The following is a 6845-nucleotide window of genomic DNA, read 5'->3' on the forward strand; positions in this document are numbered from 1 at the left end:
TTGACTTGTAATTTTTAGTCCGTTACGTCGAGCGTTGAGAGTTGACTCTGGTCCCGGTTCCGGATTTTCGAACGTCCTTGCGTATAATTTAATATCTTGTACTTTGCGTTTCGCGTCTTGTACTCTTGTAATTTTGAGAAGTTTCTCATCAATAATTAGAATCTCTTTGATCGTACTTTGTACTTTTGAGCTTTTTGGTCGTTTGCGTCTTCAATTCGTCGAATCTGTCTTTTGTCTTCACCTTTTAATATTTAAACGAATATTCCTTGTAAATAGGACAACTGCAACTAAAAGCCTGTCTTTCTTGAGGGATAATGCTATGAAATATATGTTCATTTTTAGCATTATCAAATATTCCCACACTTGAGCGTTGCTTCTCCTCAATCAATATAGTCTTGAAATATACTAGAATCACTTCTTTATTTTTCACACTTTGTACATCAGTGATTTCTTTACGGCGGTATAAACAATGGTAGTAACGATGTGGTTTACAGTCCCACATGACTATAAAATTTAGATCTTTAAGGAAATTGGATCTTTATGAAAACATTTGAACTTTTGAACATTAAATCTAGCTTTTACCCTAGATAAGTTTTCCGGAATAACCCTTCTCCGGTGTTTGCAAAATGTTTTTGTGGGTTTGGTGGGTTTCAGATTTGAAAATTTTAGCTCAAAAACTTGTGGTTTTGTGTCACCCACTTGCTAACCTTGTATTGGGAAAGCAACACGTCCAGTATACTTGCTCCGTATATTACCTTTCGATAAACTACGGTTCGGTTGTAAAGGAAAACGTTGAACAAGCAACTGTTAAGGCAATGTCCCCTGACATGCTTTTAATTACGGTCTATAACGTGTCGGACGCAATTACTATCCTTGGTAGGAGCAATAGTAAAGCTCACCCTTATAATTTTTCGGTCTGGCACAAGGTCCTGTCTTTGACCATGCTATGCAACCACCGTTCTTACGGTTGACACCCGATTTGGTTCAGGTGACCTAATGAATTCCAGGTGAATTCCTAGGATTTTACGTTCAAAGGTAATGAACGCATTGAAAATGGGTTTTCAGAAAACAAATCGGTTTGTAATTTTGATCAAAATATTTTCTCGTTCAAGCTCGAGTTTTGATATCATCGAATTCCATGAGTTTGTAATTCTCAATCTTTAAGGTCAATCTCTAGGATTGAGTAATATCAGTCTTAAAAGCTGATTTTTGATCTTTAAAGGAGATTATCTTTTCTGGGGATCTGATTCATTAGTCTTATGCAGCTAATTTGCACGGCGTCCTCCCCATTTTACAAGACAGATCCTCTCATGGTTAGAATAAGTCTGACCACTTGGCGACCCTGTTTTATGCTGAGGTCCGTGGATTTCCTGCTGATTTTAGTGATGACTTTTCTAGATTTTTCGTCAACCTACAGCTGGTCTGGACGACAACTTCATGACCTAAATCAAGAAGCGCATTTCTTTTTTGGAAGACTTTACTTCCTTTTAATGATGGAATTGATTCATCGTGTAGATCCATCTTTTTTACAGTAAATCGGGTAAAACTTTTTATTTTAGTCCAAAGCAAAAGTATCTTCAGTTATTTGTACAAAAATATGTGACATATGTTTAAAATAACTTGGTAAATTTTCCCACACTTGGCTTTTATTTTCTTTTATTTTCCTTTTTATTGTCCTCTATTCCATTTTAAATGAATTCTAACATTTTGGTTTGTTTATCAATTTATGTCCTTTCCGAGGTAACAATAATTTCGATGTTAACACCTAGTTTTATCGTTCATAAATATGTATAAACATGATTTTGAATTCATTTAATTGAAAATTTTGAAAATTTTTACTAGAATTGGGTAGTCAGTATATAAGACAGGGCTGTTCTTTATTATCAGAGAGCACTAGATTCTAATACAACTACTGCTTTACTAGTATTTTTAATGGTAACCAAGTGTTTTAAGTTAAATTTTTTTTAAAATTCCGAAAGAATTTAACCCCTTCCCACACTTAAGATCTTGCAATGCCCTCATTTGCAAGAAATCAGTAACAATTTAAATTATTGAGGGTGATTAGCGTAGAAAAATAATTAAATTTTACCAAAGTTTCCAAACATATTGGCGTTTGTTTACTGAATGATAAATGGTGCACATCATTTGTTCATTCCATCTTGTTGTTACATCACATTTGTTTTTCATTTTGTCGTCTAAAGTACTAGCTTTTGCTGAACTTAATGCCAGTCTTTGAAAATGCGCTGTTTTACCCTGTTTTGTACAATCGACAATATACATACATACAAATATAAACATGCATGGCAATTTGAAATGGAACTTAATATCCCACTTTCAAATCCTAAAGGTAAAATATTAGTACACAATAATAATAAAAATGATAAAAATTACATAAATATATCCAATAACATAAGTTTAAACATGAATAATTAAAAAGATAAAAATATAAAAATCATAAAAATAACCAAATGGAACTAAATCAGTCTGGATAGGGGTTCCAGTTCATCTCGTCAGGTGGGTTCCATTGTTGGTTATAGGTGTTCTGATAGGCTTGGTTATAGTCATATCGGTTAAAGGGTGGTCGGATGTCGGGGCTGTGTGGAGGAAAATGAGCAGGTCGAGTAGGCACGTAATTATTTGGTACCTGAGATGATAGCTGGCTCATGATTTGGTGCTGATGAACTAACCAGCTATCGTGTTGGCGTCGCTTATAATCCTCGTATACTCGCTCGGAGTTCCACTGCTCATACATACTATGTCTAGCCGCGCTCGTCATTGCTTCCTCATCTATACGAACGTGGACGTCAAGAATAGCATCTCGAATGACATCCCTAATGTCTTCCGCTTCCTCCATTTCTTCGTCTGAACCCCTTTCTACCTGTGGATGATTACCTTCATAGGGCAATGCCTGGTTGCGTCTACTTTTCAATACCTTAGCACCCACATAAACCCGCAATCCTATGGTCTCATTCTGTTCTCTACAAAGCTGTAATGGACCCCCATTGGTTCCTATCAACACCTAAATACTCTCCAATGAGAGTAACAAAAATACCTCCTCCTATTATACTCCCGTCCTGCATTCCTTCTACCATTTTAGATAAATAAAAACCAACACAGTAAGGGATATTAACAAAGCTTCTCGGGTCTCGAATACACTTTAGGTAAAATAAATCATGTAAGGTCATTTTCTCCTTATTGTGACCTCTCTGTGTAATCGAGTTAGCCAAAAATCTATGAATCACACGAAGCTCGACTTTGTTAATATGTAAGTAGGAGTGTTTTCCTCCTAGTGGCAAAACATTATAGTTTGACATACGCCTCCAAACGGCGTCAGCGTCAAAGTTCCTATCTACCCTTTCACCCCGATAAATCAAACTCATACAATCGGGTAGTAGCAATTCACTAGGAGTGTAAATCTGTAATGCCCTGGCCATGTCCATCATGGACATTCTGTACATTCTACCGCCAAGGATAAATCTAAGAAAACTTCTATCATCTAACCTATCTACATCTACATTTAACGCTATAGTACTCATCAACTCAACACACCATTCCTTATATACAGGTCTACGAATGGTGAAAAGACGTATCCAATCTGTAAAAGAAGAACTGCCATACCTTTGAATCAAATGCTGTCTAACACGGTCAGCTAGATGGACCATTTCCAAAGGATTCCAATCAATTACCCTCGGCACCTCTACCTATTTTGTTACTAATTTGAATTTATTACTTTGATATGATGGGTAATCTCTCCATCGTCTATCGAATCTCAAATTAGGATGCAATGTGTGTTCTGGAATTGTTGGGTATTCTACAGGTGGATGTGGCGGAAATACTGTGAATTCATTAGGTAACTGTAGCGGATCATAATAAGGTACGTGCTGATCAGGCTGATGTTGTGGTTCCTGTTGTGGTTATTCTTCAGGTTCATATTGCATTTCTGGTTCTGGTTCTGGAGCTGGAGCAGGTTGTCTAGATGATGATGCTCCTGAACCTCCAGTATCGGCTTTCTGCAAAATATATTAAACACAAAATTTTTTCATCCAAATATGCATTAGTGTTAGAAAAATAACAACTTAAAACAATCACAATAACATGTTAAATCAAAATTAAACTTATACACATTTTCACAATTTTTACAATTCTATACTTTTTCAAATAAGCACATATGAAAATGTAGACAAAGTTCATAAGCATTTAACTCAAATAACATATCAAAATAGTCATTACTAACAATTAAACAAGTCTCAAATGGCAAATATATCAAATTAATCAACTACTGTTGAGTTTTCGTTGGGGATCATGTTTTCTTGTATGACTATTGTTGCTCGATCCGGAACTTTGTTTAAGTATTTGAATAAGTACTTGATTGCGCGTGATCTATTGCACCATTCGACATTAATATGGGCGTTGTACTTGAGCAATAAATATCTGTTGTAGGGGACAACAAAACTATTATCAAGGTTAGTGTTGTTCTTGCGGAATTTAACTCCGTTGTTGCGACGCCTATAATTAGCGTACCCGTCTTCGTCAATAGTGGTTTCTGCATAATATGGTTTAGGAAAGTGTTTTGAACATTTCCTATCAATAATGCAAGGAGCATCCATATGCGCACCACCGCAAGGTCCGTGCAAGTGACTGCTTTAAACCCTTCAGAATCGTGTATTTGAGAGGGGATCTCTGCTGATATGAGAGCATTGATGTCAGCTGGTGTCTTGTACTTGTAATCACGTGTCAACCATATTAACATATGTACATGAGGTAAGCCGCGCTTTTGGAATTCGATAATGTACAGTCCTGAAACAACATATGGGATTAAAGGGACTGTTAACATATATGTAACCTAGTAGGTGGTTTTTAAAACGGTAAATTGTCAAAGTAAAAAAAACATGGCATTATGCGTGATTGCAAATGCTTAAGTAGGCGTTCATAGTACCTGCTTGACATGTGGAAAATATGTGATCTTGCATGATATCATTTTTAAGAGTTTTTAAAATGGTAAATTATGAAAGTAAAAAAACATGGCATTATTAGTGATTGCAAATGCTTAAGTAAGTGTTCATAGTACCTGCTTGACACGTGCCAAATATGTGTTCTTTCATGATATCATTTGTAAGAGCATCTAGTTTCTGTTTGAATACTCGGGCGATAATCTCAGGGCGATCTGGGGCCTTCTGACCATCGACATAGGAGAGCATTCCATCTATTTCGGGCCACTTTGGGTTAGAAGTGAAGGTGATGAATAAATCAGGGTTATCAAATTCCCGACATAAAGCCATTGCATCTTGGTAATTTTGGATCATATATCGTGGACTCCCTGTATGGGAAGCTGGCAAAATAATTCTCTTTACGATTGATGTCGCTGACGTGTCGCCTCTTGTAACAGCATCACAAACATTATTGTAGAGGTCGGTCCGCAATTCATTTTGGTGATGTCTTACCCACTGCAATCTTTGTTCTTCAACGGATGTATATTCGTCGACCAAGAATTGTTGGAATAATCGACCACCTCTTAGGAGAGTTGTGCCCTCATTTTCACGATGCTGAATTCTATAGCAATAGTACTCTCGCATTGTGACGTAACCTCTGGCAGTCTGCCTTTTCCCGCTATTATTATTATATGGTATCGCTTCGTGATATCCGGTTTCACCATATGGAAATAGTAAAGGGTATTGCAACGCCATATAAAGTTGATGTAGCTCTGATATTCTTTTCGGGGCACAATTCTTTTTTTGCACAATGATATCGCGTGAAGAATTGCAGTGGCCAAAGTCGCTAGTGACTAATGCAGCTATTTCACCAACATTGGTGCATTATATTGTCGTGAGCCCGTAATCTTAGCAACTAAATGTAGTTCACAATTTGGGTTATTACTTGACCAATCCCTTGCCATACGAAATGCCTTTGCTACGGCGCTGTACTCATCTAGCATGCTAATGGGATTCTTGGTTAAGGTTTCATCAACTGTCTCTTTAGAATCATGGCCTAAGAAAGCGGACATACGATTTCTCGCTTCGTTTTGTGTATCATAAAAGTAGAGTTGTGCATATTTTGGTGTCCCTGTAGCCTCTGGTATAAGTGAACCAATTTTATGATAGGTTTGCCCGCTTATCCTAAATGTATACGGACCTCGGCCACGGTTAACAGAATGGTCTATTTCAGCCCCAAAAGATGTAAAACAAAACATACTGTTATATATGCGTATTTGTTCTCGGAATTTAGATGATGTAGAATCATTGTAATCAAGCAATGTTTGCAACAACGGAGGAGACAGCATGAGTTGTGGGAGTAATACTTTTCCATTTTGACAGCACATCGAGAAGGACGGTCTGGAAGTGTTTTTTGGCTTGTTGTTCCGTTCTTCGTACCACATTGTTGCGTAACAGTTCCGGCACTTAAACGAAGGAGGTCCATGAGAACGGTAAGAATCTTGTGTGCCTGGTGGATTAAAGTAACAGGGGTTTTTCAAATTAGATTATTCAAAATAGTGTATACAAATTTATCAAAACACTTTTTAGTACTAAAGATATTTATTTATTAAGAATATTAATAAAACAACATATACACAACCACATCAAATACCTATAAACTATCACATGCATATGCAATTTCATAATCACATTTCTGTACCATACAATTACAAATAACTCTGTGATTTACCACTTTTTTCCTATTAATGGTGATGGCTAATTGGGTATCGATAACTTTATTCAACATTACTATTTTTCAACAATTAATGGGATACACAAATTAACGTAAACCATATACACAGCAAACATCGTATGCACAACATATACAAATTTAGCAAAACACTTTTCAGTACTAAAGATATTAATTTATTCAGA

This window comes from Rutidosis leptorrhynchoides, chromosome 2, assembly GCF_046630445.1.
Source record: "Rutidosis leptorrhynchoides isolate AG116_Rl617_1_P2 chromosome 2, CSIRO_AGI_Rlap_v1, whole genome shotgun sequence".
NCBI lineage: Eukaryota > Viridiplantae > Streptophyta > Magnoliopsida > Asterales > Asteraceae > Rutidosis > Rutidosis leptorrhynchoides.